The sequence below is a fragment of the Capsicum annuum genome, chromosome 12 (assembly GCF_002878395.1).
Source record: "Capsicum annuum cultivar UCD-10X-F1 chromosome 12, UCD10Xv1.1, whole genome shotgun sequence".
In the NCBI taxonomy this organism is placed as follows: Eukaryota; Viridiplantae; Streptophyta; class Magnoliopsida; order Solanales; family Solanaceae; genus Capsicum; species Capsicum annuum.
The window spans coordinates 45,888,629-45,904,613 of record NC_061122.1 but is presented as its reverse complement, the minus strand read 5'-3'; the positions used below and the strand labels follow the sequence as shown (position 1 = coordinate 45,904,613).

At 31.0% G+C, this 15,985-nt stretch overlaps 1 long non-coding RNA gene across 1 annotated transcript; it reads left to right on the top strand.

Annotated features, from left to right (window-relative positions):
- Positions 1-393: 393 nt before the first annotated feature.
- On the top strand, positions 394-2,137 carry LOC124889226. Its single transcript, XR_007047878.1, has 3 exons — positions 394-466; positions 1,053-1,127; positions 1,845-2,137. It is a non-coding gene; the product is annotated as an uncharacterized LOC124889226 (long non-coding RNA).
- Positions 2,138-15,985: the final 13,848 nt, after the last annotated feature.

Sequence of the window (15,985 nt, the reverse complement as noted above, 5' to 3'; positions counted from 1 at the left end):
ATCTTTCCTATTTTAGTTCTCCTTATAGGTCGTATACATGATTTAAGACTTACGGTGATGAGTCGTACCAATTCTTGAGGTGTTCGAAAGTAATTTAAGTCATTAATTGGATTATTGAGTTTAATAAGTTTAAGATTGATCATGGCAACCTTTGGTCAAGACGGGCTAGATATGATATATTAATGTTTGCGATAGGCTCGAAACATACTTTTTAGTCAGTTAAATAGTTGGTTTATACCTATAGGACCCCAAATAAATTCTGAGGATATATTAGAAGTTTTAGGTAATTTAATTAATAATTTGATGGGTCAAAATTATAATTTATTTACTTATGTGGTCAATACAGTATATATTTAACTGGGTAGGGTTTATCATATATTATAACAATAGAATCAAAGAGTGGGGAGAAAGGGAGGCACCAAGTTGAAGTGGCAGTTTCATGTCAAAAACTTGACAGAAATTCTCGGTAAGTTCCCGAATTGATCCCTTCGAATGATATCCTAGTGTTATTGTATGTAATAAAGTTAATGGAGATAAGACGGTGGTTTCTATGTACGAGGGAGTTGATAGTTTGTACCTTTATAGTTTAAAGTTAGGTTTAGTTGTTGTGTAAATAGTAATCTTTATATAGTGATGGAAAGGTGATAAAAAGTTAGGCAAGAAACTTTTCATGATTTACTTTTATGAGTGAATTGATGAAATTTGGAGGAATTGAAATGGAGCAGTAGCGCGCGTTAATGGGTAGTAAATTTGGGTATTTATGTATTGCATAAATTAAATAATGAATTGAACAATAGATGGCAGTGATGATAGTGCACGTATGAAGTGAATAAGTTGGACAAAAATATGAAAAAGGCCAATTATTGGCACTTTACAGAAATGGGTTATCATTTGTTATATATTTAATTATTTAGTCTTTTTTTTTTTTTTGTAAATTTCTTCATAATTCGGGATTAGAGAATTCGAGGTTTAGGTTTAGGACTTTTAGAGTAAGAATTTGTAAATGGGTGTCATTAGATTTGTATTCTTATGGAAATTATATATTGAAACAGATTTTGAACGTTTCAAAACTTTGAGGAAGGGCAAGGCGTTTGCAAATTAACTTGCATTTGGATTCTTCAGTTGAGGTAGTTTATGATTTAATTGAAGTTTAGACTCGATTTAATTGTGTGTATGCTCCTAAATTGGATACATGTTGATTGGTATTCGAACATACTTGAAATTGATGATGTTTGAATTGTTGAGGCGTTTATAAATAATTATTGAAAATTTACTTGATGGAATTGTCTTATGACTGTAAGTGTACTTGTAAACTTAGTACATCATATTGTATGTTGTGAGGTAGTGCAAATTTGATATTGATATTACTTATTTATGTTGGATCGGGTACCATACCGGTACGGATATGTATATATTGGATCGGGTACCACACTAGTATGGGTATGTATATGTTGGATCGGATACCACGCCGGTACAAATATGTATATGATGGATCGGGCACCACACTGATATGGTACATGAACATAGATTGTTCCCTGCAGGTCATGACTATTTTGGCAAAAATAAGTCCCACAGCATGTGTGTATGCATTTGTGTTGATTCTATGGATGTTTACAATATGGTTGATACTTTTGATGGTTATGTGTATTGCTTGAGAGCACTGTTTGGCCTGTTGTAGCTGTATTGTTGATTCATTAAGTATTTATTATGTGACGATGCATGTCTACTTTTTATTTGATTCATGTTGTGTACATGTTATTAAATTGAGTTGACCTATGATACCTACGGTACATAGTGGTTTGTACTGATACTACCCGTATTCTTCTTTTGTTGAGTACAAAAAGTGTTCTAGAGGATCAGACATGACCTCACCTCTAGAGTTTGATAGCAGATCTTGATCCAAGGGTGAGCACTACGTCTCCAGGCTACCATGGGTCATCTTATTTTGTTCTTGCCCATCTTTCGAGCAATGAAATATTGTTCTTGTCCATCTTTCGAGAAATGAAACATTCTTTAGTTACTTTATTTTTGGATATCTCTTTAGACATGATCTTTGTTAGTAGTTCTTGTACTATGTTTTTCGGATCTTGGAGATTTTAGTAAGTAGTTTATTTGACTTCCACATTAATAATGATTAGTCCTGGATTATTGTTATTATGTTGATTTTATAATAATATCATCTTAATATTGATTAAGTGATTGAGTAATGGTTCGATTTAAATGGTTCTCTCACAGGAAAATTAGTGTGGGTGCCACTCATGGACATTTGGGTCCTAACAGCACAGGCTTATCATTCATCTCTCTCTATAGTTCTTTGACCTGCATATACCTCTCCTTAGATTTATAACAGTCAACCTCTCACATTTTCTCATTGGTGCATCTTCTCTTCACATATCCGAATTATTTCAGACTCGCCTCTCTCATCTTGTCCACCATAAGAGGCAACTTCCACCATATCTCAAATATCATTGTTCATAATCCTATATTTCCTCATATGTTCGTACATCCATATCCATATATTTATTTTTATCTTCTGAATGTGCGAGTTCTTGACCATCCAACTCTCCGTCCTATACAATCTAGTCGATCTAACAACCACTTCATAAAACTTTCCTATATTGAAGTCTTAGTCGAAAATTCTTATCACATAAAACACCGGATGTGAGCCTCCATTTGATCTACTTCCACTCTAATGTATTGTGTAAAGTTATCATCAATCTCCCTATTTTCATGGACTATTGATCTAAGATAATTGAAACATCCTCTCTTGGGATAACTTGCACATCAGTCCTCACTTCCATATCTGCTTCATGGTTTACGTTACTAAACTTGCATGTTAGGTACTCTATCTTAGTTCCTGCTCCAAATGATCCCTCTTAATTGAGGGGTTTGTCTCCATATCTCCAACTTCTTGTTATTATCTCTAACATAAGTCTTGCTAATAATTACTATGTCATTTGCAAATAGCATACATCATGACACCTCACTTTGAATAATTTAAAATGAGTAAGAGATGATCCTTAGTACAACCTCATAACTACTGAAAAGTTTTTGTGAGTCCCCTCCCACTATTTTAAGTTGGATCTTGATTCCCTTTTACATGTGCTTAATCGTCCTAATATAAGCCATAAATATGCCTCAAACCTCCAACATCTCCGTAGAACCCCTTAGAAAACTTTGTCGTGAGTTTTATTATTAAGTAATTGAACACCTATTATCCTTTCCTCTCCAATAATTTATTTGTTGAAATCTTATTTATATTAATTAGGAAGCCAAATCTGCACATATGCATCACGCTTACTTTAATTATTACTTAACAGAAAAATTATTGTTACATATGTCAATATATAAAACTTAAATTTGTATATTTTTATTATATGACGTGTTTAAAAGGAATTAAAATGGATAGTATTTGAATCCAACCTATACCTGAAATATTTTTTAAAAAATATTATGGGCAGAAAAGATTAAAAAAGGTTTAGTTTGAGTTTTATGTTTTTTCCATTTGAAGCCTGATGATCAATTTCTTAAATTGTTTTTTCTCTTTTTAATTGTATTCTTCGTGTTGCTTAATGAAAGGGAAATTGAATTTAAATGAAAAGATATGGTCAGTAAAGATTCACATAATCAACCAACTTGCTTATGAATAAGGCATATTAATTATAGTGCTTACTACAATTTAAAAGAAAATTCTAACTAATTAGATTGGATGATCTACCACAAGAAGAAATTTATTTAGACAAAATCTAACTTGAAACTTCTCTTACTCCAATATATATTCCACAAGATCAAAAAAGTAAACCATCCTAAAGGGATGTTTATCAATTAACTTGTGAAGACAAATTGGATACACGAAATCACAAATGCATCACATTTGATTCCATTATTCCTAGAACTTTAGAGTTCAATTATTTATACTATATTAAAAGTGTGAAGGGTCTTAGAAGTGTTGTTCAAATTTTTTGCCCACTATTAAAATTTTTTGCTTCAGATAAAATCATTTTTTCACTATTTTTCCTAGTATTTAAGAGTTGAAATTTAGTTAAATATATTTATGGTAAAATCTTTCCTTATTAGAACTCATCAAAATTAATGACAACTTAATACTTTTTCCATTAGTTTAAGAAATTGAAATCAACTAAATTTGATTTTAAGAAAATTTGAAAAATCTAGAAATAAATATAAGAACGTTAGAATAAGAAAAGTTTAAGAAGTAAAAAATTTTAAAAAGTTTTAAGTACAAAATAAGAATGTAATCAATGATTTTATAATGATTTGACTTTTAAAAATAAGAAAAGATTTTAAAAATAGAAAAAAAGAGAAAAATAACCGTACTACAAATATAGTTCAAATTAATGTATCTATCTTAGTCTCTAGCAGCAAGGGAAAGAGGTAAAGATTTTAAATATAGAAAAGAAGAGAAAATAAGCGTACAAATGCAAAAGTGATGATCCATTAACCACTATGAACTTTGGTAAAATATATATGTGCTTACATTAAAATATATGTTTATGTTTACATTATTATATTAAAGTGTGAAAGATCTTTGAAAGTGATTTAAATTTTTTACACTTCATTAAAAATCTCTGCAATTGACAAAACTATTTAATTTTTTAAATAACGTGCGATTAAACTAGTTTATTTAATAAGCAGAAAAGTGTCTAATCAAGTGTTGGAAATGATCATTCTCATCTTCGTTCTACTTTTGGGCGGTAGTTATCCTTCCCATCCATCTGTTTTCTCTATTTTAGCCTTTCACTTAACAGAAACTTAAATAAAAATCATTAGTATTTTCATTTAATACATGACAGTTTCTTTCCAATTGAAATTTTAATTACTTAAAAACTCAATAATGCCCGAACTTGGATTTGGTTTCCTTCCATTAAATTTTCTCTCCATTTTCTCAAGTACACATCTAAATGAACGATACTTTTCTAATGTAACTAGTTTAAGTATACGTGTTTTGCACTTGTATATAGTTAATTAACAATAAATGAATATCAAATAAATTATTGTGTGTACGTGATATTATTAAATAAAAAAATTTAAAAATCAACATTAATTTTAAGATAAAAAATGTCCATGAAGAAGAACATGATAATTCACCATATATTTTCTAATGTCTCTTTTAATTATTATAGATATGTGAAATATATTAAAATATACTTTAGTCTTGTAGTTTTAAATATGTTATATGAAGAATTAGAAATAGAATATTTCAAAAAAAAAAAAAGAAAAGATATTGAAACGAACTAAAAATAAAAAATAAAATAAACAGCGGAAAATACTTTTGTGTAATTTCTTTTACACCGATGACTGATTGAGCCAACAAGTACTCTTTTTTTGAGAGTTTTTTTAGATTTCATGTCTTATAGAGTTTTAAAATAGCACTCCAGATTTTAATTGAGACTAATTAAATGAATATCTGTGTTTTGTTTGTTTACAGGATAGAAAGAGTAAGATCAAAGATGAAATGAATGGAAAGCAATAGTAAGCGGTAACTCACTTATTCAAATAGCCCGTTTATAAATTATGTTTCAAATGACAGATAATTTACAAATATTAAACATAAACCATGCAAGCACTTAATAAGAAAATTCTATCCATATAATTAAAACATACAATGAGCCAGTACACATGAATTTGTTGTTTCATCTATTTCAATTTTTTTACATATTATATCTTTGATATTTTCTCCAGGTTCACTCAAAAAAGACTTAGTTCTTGATCATAATATAAGTTACTATTACTTTATTGTAATGACAATCTTAGAATTGAACAATAAATCCCAAGTCGCCTTTAATAGAGAGCACTTAACCTCTAATATGAAACTTTTTTATATGAATTCAAATTCAGTCGAGCTCCGATGCAGATACAGAACACTTCAAATTATAATGTAAATTAATTTTCAAAAAAAAAGAAGAAGGTAGATATACAGATTTACATTAAAATTAAAATAAGTTTATTGAAAGGAGCAATTCTAGAAATTGGTGATGACCTCTTTATACCTACAATCAATGAAGAAAATAATTTAATGATACGCCAAACAACTAATAAATAAAAATCAAATCTCCTAAAAACCTAATCCCATGAATAGTCCTCAAAACATAGTACGCGTAATTTTTTAACCATAAAGCATAGATAGAAAAACTTTATTTAATGAGATAATTAGTTATTATGAATTCAAAATGAGCTACAATTTTTTTGTAATGAAATACGATGATCCAAATAATTTATCCAAAATTATAAATAAGTCACTTTCATTACTATCTATTATGAATTTAGAATGAACAACCAATTTCTCGTGACAAAATGTGCCGATTCAAATAATATGTTCAAAATTCTAAATAATTCAAATTCAAATCAATAATTGTATATGAAATAATATAAACAAAGCTCACAGAGAAATTTCTCAATTTGCAATTGTTTATCAAAATACATCATTTATTATTATAAACTATAAAATCAGTCTAAAATTTCAGAAAACATACCTATGAGCAAACTCACTTCAACAACCTGCAATTTTGATAAAGCAAATGAATGATATATTTATAGTGGAAAAAATAAAAGAAAGTAATAAGACAAACATTAAGTTCTACTATAAAAGAAAAATTCTTAAAGAAAGAAAACCTAGAAATACAGAAGCATCATTGACCATAAAGTTCATGAATGATATTATGCAATAATATTTTTTTATATATAGAAGACTCTAAATCAAAAAGGAATTTAAAAAGTAAATATTATCTAAACCCAAAAGGAATTTAAAAATTAAATATTATAGAATTCCAACTCTTAAAAGAAAGCTAAAAGATGGAAAATTTTGAAAAATAAAATAAAATAAATAAACTCCTACTTATACAGGAAAATTACGTAAATCACATTTAAAAAAATTAAAATGACTAAAATCCAACTCCTAAAAGAAAGATAAAAGATGGAAAATTTTGAAAAAAAAAAAATAAACAAATAAACTCCTACTTATACAGGAAAATTACGTAAATCACATTAAATTTTTTTTAAAATGACTAAAATATAAGAAAAAAAGATTATTTTTATTAGGATTCCATATATATCCTATTGATTATTTCTTTCCATATATTTCAAAAGTCCTTAATTTCTATCCTATATATTTTAGAAGTACTTAATTTTTATCCATATATTTTTAGGAGTCCTTAGTTTGATTAAATAATAAATTAAAAATAAAAGGTGAAAAACGTGAAAAGATAATTTTGTCTATTGTGGAGACTTTTAATGAAGGGTAAAAAGTTCAACTCACTTTTTTAAGAGTCTTCACACTTTTAATATATTATAGATTATAGATATAGATTATAGATATAGATTATTACATGTCAAGATTAAATCAATTTAACAAGCATCTTAACTATGATTAAATATTAAATTTGGAAAGTATTCTTTAATTTTGATGTGCATATTAATGTCCCCCCATATTTGGGTACTCATTAATTTCATTTATAAATTTTACATTATAAGCTCGTTCATATATTTCATAATGTTAATTAAATCAAATAGCATCAAAATAAATATTATTGTCACAGTAACCTTTCCACAATTTTTCATATATTCATCATCTTAATTAACTAAATTAAATGAAAGAGAATTAATCTGAATACCATTGAAACTATATCACAATTTGAAATTAATGATTACCAAAATATGTGGGGAGATTAATCTTACATACCAAAATTAAAAAGTACATTTCAAAATTTAATATTTTAATCATAGTTGAGATGCTAGTTAAATTGATCTAATCATTATGTCACGACCTAAAAATGAGATCTTGATGGCACTTATTGTGGCTCAAACTTGACAAGTAAGCCAAACACCCAAAACGAAAAGAAATTCTCAACAAGTAACAATCATAATAAGACAAAACTTCTAGAACGAAGTCAGGCCAACTCAAAACCCAAAAAAAAAGCAGTAGTCTGAAAGAAATTAATATGAAATCCCCAAAATCAGGTGTATAAGTGTAGAGCATCTAAAACATCATCTAAATGAAGGAACGATACAAATTTTTCTTCGAAAATAAGTAAGGAAATAGTAAAAATAAGAGAAGGTCTGGGAGTCAACTCTGGTCCCTAGAGCAACCCAACTTCTCGATCACAATCTCTAAAAGCACAATCAGTTACTTCTTGTCGTACTAGAACTAGGATCTGTATCAAAAGGATACAGTAGAGCTGAGTACGATCCACTTGTACTTAATAGATATGATAGGACAATTGAATAAAGAAAAAAATAATACAAGTAAAGAAAATATGAGTACGTCACTTGCAATTACAAAATTCTCAAACAGTAGCTCTCACTATCTCCACTTATAAATCTAATATAAATATTGAAACGAAACAACATAAATATAGAAAAAGAGTATATGAAAATTAAATGCAAGTGAAGGGAAACTAAAGAATCATGAATTAATTCATATGCAATGCAATGAAATGATGATGAAATGAATAGTGAAAGCAATCACATAACCTTTTATATATAACTACCAAGCTTGTAGATCCCAAGGTAGGACCCATGGGGCTTCACAATTCATATACTAACTTATATCTCATATTTCAATTCACCTCTCCAGTTTGTGTTAACAGAGTTTTTATTTTATTTATTAGAGTGTCACAGTTTCTTTCAAAAATTATATTCGTTAATGGTATCGATTTTTCATGAATGTATATGTCTGTGATGAGGATGCAATTCTAGCAATTAAATCAGTATGAAGATATCAATCTATTCACTATGTATATAAATGAGCCCAGAAATCAACTCATATGTCCATAATTCATGATTATCAACTCTAATTAGGTACTATTGGAATAAATATGCATGTAATACATTATTTATATCAGATCAATCCCTAATTCATGCGTATCTATAATGATAAAGATAATTAATTCTTAATAAGGACTATAATAACAATTCAAGCCTCTGCATAGACTTTATATCCAAACTAAAGGCATTTAAATGCACAAATAAGATCAAAGATGTCAAATAAATTCCCTACATGGGCAACACGCAATATCAAATATCATAAGTCAACAACAACAGAATATAAGCCCGCACTCAAGCATACAACAATAATAATAATCTCAAATATAAACTCCATAGTTATTTTCCCCATCCCATAGCATGCTTTACTTATTTATTAACTAACTAGCCAATCAGAAAGACGTTAAGCCATAATCTACCTCGAAACGATGAAATACAAGCCTAAAGTGCTTCAACAAGGAGCCTTTCCCTTTCGAACGGTCTCAAAATTAACTACAACATTCAAATATATTTTCTACACGTTAAAAGAAAGCTATTGATACCCATATTTAAGTAGAGTCCAAAACAAATTCGAAAAAATGAGTTTGTAAATGAAAGGGGTAAAATTAGTATTTTTATTTTAGAATTATATTTTCCAAGGTTAAAGTAATAGACAATTGAAAATCCACGCTTAAATAAGTTAAAATAAGGTCCAAGTTGAAGAAAAATCATTTTAAAGCTTTTCTGAAAAATCATCAGGATTAAAGAGTGTTTTGATGATATAAATCAATGAAAAGTAATGGAACTAAGGTTGTGAAGCTTACCCAATCTCAAATAGTGATTAAAATCTTTAAAATGTCTCAAACTCGAAGCTCAAAGTCCAAGAAAAGAGGAAAATGCAAAAGCAAAATTTATGTACTAGTGGTTGCCGTTTAAGTGGCTATTTGACCGCTTAAGCGACCACCTCTTAAGTGGATTATTACCGCTAAAATGGCCAAGCCACCTATTATGGACATCACTTAAGCAGTCGTCACTTAAGCGAACTCTCACTGCTAAAACGGGTACCACTTAAATGGTACTTGGGACCGCTTAAGTGGTTGCACCAGTTATCAGCAAGTACTGGTTTTAGTGCTGGCCAATAATGCTTCGAACAAACTCTCGAAATTTGATTGGCACCCCACAGAGACAAACCATATATGCTACCAGGCTAATTTCGACGTTTCACACTCAATAGCAATGTCAGATTTTAAAAAAAAAAAGATCATTTTCAACAAACTGACACCCAAACCCTCTTAAAACAAATTTCATTAATTTTTCAAATGGAGGATCGAAACACAAACTAAAAGCTCCAAACCCCAAACAACCCACTACTAACTGAAATTTAATATTCCAAATCTAATAAAACTGTCCAAATCTCTACCTGATACTCAAAATGAGAAATATTAAGTAATGTCAACTATATGGCTTTTTAAAAACTCTAAAAATCACAAACTCTCCCAAATCACTCTTGGTCACATCAAAAACTATTCCAACCTTCCCCATAGCCTAAAACATTATGTAGCAACTATAGGAAAGAGTGAAATAGTCAAAACACGTAAAAAGCAAGATTTCAAACTTTAAGTCGTTATAGTATCTACCACTAAAACTTTAGTTCATCCTCGAACTAAAAGGTACGGAAATACCTAATTCGGTAAATAGACTAGGGTAACTACTACTCATGTTGAATCGACCTCCCAAGTATCCTCCTTAACAGGATGACGTCTCCACTGAACCTTAACTATAAGATTATCTCTAGAACATAACAGTATAACATATTGGGCTAAATAAGACACCAACTTCTCTAAAAATTTCAACCTCTCACCCAAATAGATCTAGTGCAAACAAAGCACATGAGATTTATTCAAAATATAACGCCAAGAATAAATATATGAAAAACTAGATGAATGACTAAAAAGTCTGGGGGTAAGGCCAACTCAAAAGCAACCTCCCCAAGTGTCAGAATAATCTCAAGTGCCCTAATATACCGAGGGCTAAGCTTGCCCATCTTTTTGAACCTCATCATGCCTTTCATGGTGGACACACAAAGAAAGACTCAATCACTAGTACCAAACTTCCAGGCATAAATCCTACGGTCTGCATAACTCTTTTGCCCTACTCTGGGTTGCCTGGAGCCTATCTTAAATCATTTGAACACTATCCAAAGACTCGCGGGTCCCAACCTCTGAAGTCTCAAACCAACCAATAGGAGATCGATAGTGCCTACCATATAACTTCTCAAAAGGTTCCATCTCAATACTTAAATAATAACTATTATTATAAGCAAACTTTGCTAAGGTTAAATATTGCTCCCACTGACTTTTTATAGTGACCCTTTTAGTTATTTTTCATACTTACACTTATATTCATCATTAGGGATTCTCCATAGATTCCATAAGTCATTTATAATTCATTGGTATCAATGTTTCGATTATCGAGCAGTTTGTTTGGTTTTTAGAATCAATTTCCTATTTTGAAGTCTTTTTTGGTTCTAAATGGCTACCGAGTAAAAACTTCAGTGAAAGGATCTCGGATGTAAATTTCAAATGCACCATCAAATATAGAATATTGATTTTAGGCTAGGTAGACCTTTAGTTTAGGTCCCAATGCACCCAAACTTATTTCCACCTGTTGGTCAGAAAATAAAGAAATTAGAAATATGAGTGTGGGACCCACATTTGATTGAAATGACCTTGAATAAAAAAATTTGAATTTGTCTTTACATCTAAAACATCAATTTTAGGCTAGGAATACCCTTCGTACAGGACCCAAGGCTCCCGAACTTATTTTGGGTTATTAAGCGGATTTTAACAAAAAATAAAACTATAGATGTGGGCACCAATTTTTGCCGAAACAATATCTTATAAAAGTTTTGATGATTCCAATGGATTTGAATTGTGGTTTACACTCAAATATAACTATTGGATTATGTTATTTGGGTTCCTAATGAGTTCAAGGGTCAAAAATAAATTTTGACTTTGCTATCAGGGGGATACCGCATCTCTTCGCCCAAGAGGGGGAGGGGGGAGGGGTCAATAAATAGACCTCAAGGTCGCGAATTTGGAAATTTTTCCTTCATCGTTAAGAGCCTAAAATCCTAAATGAGTATGATGACTTAAAATTGAGTTGTGTGGCTGACTTAGGAGCTTGATTATTTTCTATTATCGCATTATTGATGAGAGGTGATTTTACTACTCATTTTCACTCAATATTCATGTATATTACCTTGATTTGAATGAATAAATTAGACATATTCGTGAGCAAATACACTAATATCCACTCTTTGTAGGTATAGAGTTGAAAAGATAGAAATATGTGGACTCGAGCTTAAAATGATCAAAAGGGAGAAGGAAAAGTGCAGCTGAAGACCTGCAACAGAAGAGCCTCAGGTACCGCAGTCGCTGTCCACTGACCGTGGTCATAGTTGTTAAATATTGTCAGTCAACCACGTTCGTGTGAGTCTGTTACGATCACAATAGTCACGGTCGCGGCCAAGTTAGTGCGATCGCGGCTCAACAGAAATATTCAGCCCAAGGAAAAAATGAGAAATACACGTGGCTGATTCTAATTTTGACAAAAAGACTCTAACCCTAGCCTCATGCATATATTCCATCTTCCCTAATTTTTAGGTTTTAGCTCTTGACTCCATAGCCTCCATTTTTTAAGAAGAAAATATTGTGCAAATTTTGGGTGAAGAATACATTGGAGACTTTCTAAGTAGAGAATTTTCTCACTACCACTGTTGATATTGTGGGAGAGCCAAGATTAAAGTAACATTTGATTAAATCTTCAACAATTCATTTCAATAGAGATTATGGGCATGTCTATGCTTATTTATCTTATGTGTAGCTAAATCTCCCTCTTGGGGTTATGTGTGAATAAGGGTTAAAGTGTGTGTGGGTTGTACCCCGATATTAAATGAAGCAATGTGAAATTGGTAAGTTTGGACTGAGCAGGAAATGCAGAAAACCTGGTTGTTTGGTCTCAATTACCGCGACCGCGGTTCGTGCCACCAAAATCGTGGAGGCAGCGTGACCGCGATTGTAGTCAATTTAGTTTAACAAATCATCCGACTGCCCATTTCTCCCACACTCTTCCTTCAATTTCTCTTAAATATTCTCTCCAATTTGTGGCATTACATAGCATATTCAAGCATCAACTCACCCTCTTGCGTCATCGGATCTAGTAAGTTGTCTTAACTCCCTCGATTTGGATACGATTATACGCTAAGAACTTGTAATATAGAAAAAGTTCTGAAATAGTGTCTTCCTTGCTAACTACATGCTTAGTTGTTATAATTGTTGTGATTAGCTATTGTAGTTAGTGCACACGCTAATGGGGAAGTCTTGAGTACCCAAATTTATGCTTTAAACGGTCAAAGTAATTGTGTGCACTGTGTGTTAGATAGAATGCCCCAAAGAGTCCAATCCTAATTTCTTTCAAGTTTAGGGGTTGTAATCACATATTCTAGGCTTTAATACATTGTTTATAATGCTGTCATGCCTAGTTGAAATGACAGATTAAGGGTTAAAATTGCATTTGAATTAATGTGCAGAAATTATCAACTCGGTCTTAGGTACTGTGTTGCAGTCCTGATGACCGTGGTCGCAGTCAACATTTCATAATCGCCATACCTGAGGCAGATTTTGGCAGACTTCAAAACTTATGCACATTCTCTACTTCCCCCAAAACCTCCCATAACACTATCACATGAGCTTATCTGTTTGTTCTAGCATGTTTTTGGTGTGATAATACTAACGTTGGCCTAAGCTACATTGCTTACAAGTTCTTAAACTCAAAGATGGGAGATTAAGACAACACCAGATTCATGGCCGCACAATGCCAGAACCTATACTACGAAGATTTCCGCAGGACTAAGTTACTCTTTGAGAGGGGTATTTGTTTGGATAAAGTAGAGGATAAATTTCCAAGTTTTCATGCCAGACTCATTGAGACCGGGTGGGATTGGTTTGCCCCGGAACCCTGTGCTGCTAATGAGCATTGGGTATGTGAATTCTATGCGAACCTGAGCATAGCTTTTTTTGTGGGCCAGTGATGACTATCCCTCTTTTGAACCGTACCCTCCTTGAACTTGTAAATGTAACGTGAGGCTTAAATCCTAAGTTGGGGGTGGTGAAAGTTGATGGAAGGAAGTTTGGAGCCATGAAGTGTTAGTAAAATGTCAAATTTGCCTAAGTGTTGAAAGCAAAAGAAATAGAAAAAGAAAAAACCCAACAAAAGAAAAGTATTGCACAAAAAGTTGTAAGAAAAAGACATGAAAGAAAAAGTGGTGATCAAAGGAAGCGAAAAGTAGGCATAAGAAAAGAAAGAAAATCAAGAATGGTGATCCATAGTTAAGAGAAGGATTAAAAAGTGTGATGTAGATGTTCAAGGAAAGGTGTAGCCGTATTGTTCCTAAATGATATCCTACCCTAACCCCAACCTGCGTTACAAGCTTAGAAAGTCCTTTGAGATCTCCAACCATGTACTTTCTTCATAGTAGCGATTGAAAATAGGGGCAAGCTTATGGTACAACTCTTATTACATAGAGATTTCTTTCACGACGGAGGGAAGTTGTGCATTTAATATTCCTTGTTACATGTTTGGTAGTTTGGTGTGTGGAAATTCATTTTCATGTGAGGTTGGCATGTGAATGAGTTGAGGTGGTGATTTTTGTCACCTCCCGAATAATGAGGCAAGTGGAGTATAGTTTAATTTTAATCAAAGTGAGCCCCGAATTTATACTAGAAAATCCAAAAAAAATAAATACTAGTGTAGGAAATTATCTCCCCCATTTTATATTTTTTGTACCATTTATTTGAATTTAACTTGTATCTATCATGTTGAATTAATTTAATTGCCACTCACATTGTTCCTCGTGGATTCGATCCCGACTCCAGAGTTGGGTAAATATATTGACGACGATCGCCTTGCACTTAATTTGATGTGTAAGTTGAGCGTTATTAATAATCATTCAAATTAAGATAAGGTTTCATCACTTTATTGATGAATTTCTTAGTTTTGGACCAAAAATCCCAAATTCACTTAGGATTTGATTTTAGCTTAAAATTAGCATTTGCACCCATTTCTTGATGGTTATGATTCTTTGATGATGTGTGAGTGTTGGGTTGGTCTCAAAAATGCATTTTTCGTAAGTAGGATCCACTTGGAGTTTTGGTGTCATTTTTGGATCCGAAGCACAGTAGTAAAATATGTGTATCATTATAGTCTTATTGATGAGTAGATTATGTTTTTGATAGCATGATGTCATTTTGGGAATTGTGAAGTGAAGACAAGCATGTGGTGAATGATGTAACATTTTAATAGGATTAATTTAATAATATTATAATAATATTAATTTAATAACTTTAATTTAATAATATTTTATTAAAAATATAATTTTTTTTATTTATTATTAGTATAGTTTCATCTTTAGTTTTAAAATTTTAAAACTAAAGAGAGAGGAGGTACATCCATTGATATGTACCAACAGAAAGTGTTAAATTAAATTAAATAAAAGAGAATTGCAACTAAAGTAGATTATGGGGTCCACGTTTCTTTAACATAGCGACCATCAAACTAACATAGCATGAAAATAGTTATGACACATTTGTCATCATCGATTGAAAAATACGAAAGATTTTGATCATCATGGCAGTAAATTATCAATTTCTAAGAATCTAGCTACTACTTCCTTTCTTTGTGCCTTAGCTTCTTCAAAAAAGAGGAAACTATCAATTTCTAACTCATGTTATCTACCAAACTTTTTTTGAAAAATTATGATAAAAGTATATTTCAAAACTTTTATTCAAATTAATTTTTTCTGACGAAGCTTTGTTGAAATAAGTATTAGATAAAACTAAATGAAAGAATTATTGCATTCATCAAACTTTTGAACATGATCATTTATTAGTTAACAAGAAATTAATTAGATATTTAATATCAAATTAATTCAATATAGGTTAGAATTTCTTTTAAATTGATAAGTATCAAAAACATTTCTTTGTTTAGATTTCTGAGTTGACTTAGAATACATTCACCAAAAGTGACCTCTACATAGGAAATGAAATTGGTTGAGAGTCGGACACTTACTATCACTTTAGGTATAGCTTTCTTTTATTGTAAAATATAGAGTGATCTTTGAGTTTTAGTGTTAGTATTATGATCATCTAAAAAGAGGTAACAACTTCTC